At 46.3% G+C, this 1394-nt stretch overlaps 1 pseudogene; it reads left to right on the forward strand.

Annotated features, from left to right (window-relative positions):
* Nucleotides 1–589: 589 nt before the first annotated feature.
* Nucleotides 590–1113, forward strand: LOC130829432 (ferritin light chain-like; annotated as a pseudogene).
* Nucleotides 1114–1394: the final 281 nt, after the last annotated feature.

Below are 1394 nucleotides of genomic sequence, written 5' to 3' on the forward strand. Positions count from 1 at the left end.
ACTCTTGCTCTCCACAAACACACCTTCAAGCAATATGTAGATTAGGAAGCTGAGGCCCCAAAAGACTGAGCCTTGGCCACTGTCTTGAAATTTGATTTTCTTCTTCTGATCAAATGTTGGTTTTTGACATTTTGCATATATTGTCAATTAAGCCTAGCACAGCACCAGGAAACTAGTAAGCGCTATCAAAATAGATTTCTCTGGTGGTCACCCTATTGATGATTTCTCCTTAAGAGAATTTACAGTGATATCTCAGTGCAAAGACAAAAAAGAAATGGGGGAACTGGCAACTCAAAGAACTTTATTTCAGACAACAAAAAACTCCCATTAGTTATTTCTAGTTCTATTTTCTCTCTAAAATTAATCTTTAATGAAAATAACTGGAGTGCACTCGGGGGTCCCGTGTATCTGTCCTTTGCTTTGACAGTGTTTGGATGGAACAGACCCAGGGACGCCCCTTGCTCCAGCCGCAAACCACCCTCCAACCTTTTTTCCAGTCACAAACTTCGGAATCATTCACTCAGCTATCTTCAGCCACCGGACCAGCCAAAACCATTTTTTGAGTTTAACTCTTTACTATCGATCAACCATGAACTCCCAGATTCGTCAGAATTATTTCACGGAGGTGGAGGCCATCGTCAACCCTCTGGTCCATATGCATCTGTCGGCCTCCCACACCTACCTTTCTTTGAGCTTCTATTTCGACCGCGAAGAGGTGACTCTGGAGGGCATGGCCCACTTTTTCCACGAATTGGCTGAAGAGAATCACAAGGGCAACGAGTGTCTCTTGAAAATGCAAAAACAGAGCAGCGGCCACGCCCTCTACCAGGATGTGCAGAAGCCTTCTCGAGATGAGTGTAGTAAAACACAGGACGCTGGGGAAGACGCCGTCCTCAAGGAGAAAAACCTGAACCAGGCCTTTCTGGAGCTGCGTACCCTGGGTTCTGCCCGGGCAGACCCGCACCTCTGTGACTTCCTGGAGCCGCTTCCTAGATGAGGAGGAGAAACTCATCATGAAGGTGGGTGACCGCCTGACCAACCTCTGCAGGCTGGCTGGTCCCCAGGATGGGCTGGGCGAATATCTTCCAAAGGCTCACCCTCAAGCACAATTAGGAGCCTCTGGAGCTCAGTGGCCTTTGCGGAGCCCCTCTGGTGTCAGAGCTTCTACCTGAAGCCCCTCCCTGCGGCCACTAGGCAACTTTTTAACTATCCTGGAGCCCTCTCCGAAGCCTTAGACCAAAGTGAAACAATAAAGCTTTCTGCAGGAAAAAAAGAAAAAAGAAAAAAGAAGGTGGGGGTGGGACTATTCCAAATTTTACCCAAAGAAGGTCCTATATAAGTAATTTTTTTCTTTCAGAAATATAATAATACGTCAAAGTGAGAAAAGAATAAAG

The sequence above is a fragment of the Hippopotamus amphibius genome, chromosome 1 (assembly GCF_030028045.1).
Source record: "Hippopotamus amphibius kiboko isolate mHipAmp2 chromosome 1, mHipAmp2.hap2, whole genome shotgun sequence".
In the NCBI taxonomy this organism is placed as follows: domain Eukaryota; kingdom Metazoa; phylum Chordata; class Mammalia; order Artiodactyla; family Hippopotamidae; genus Hippopotamus; species Hippopotamus amphibius.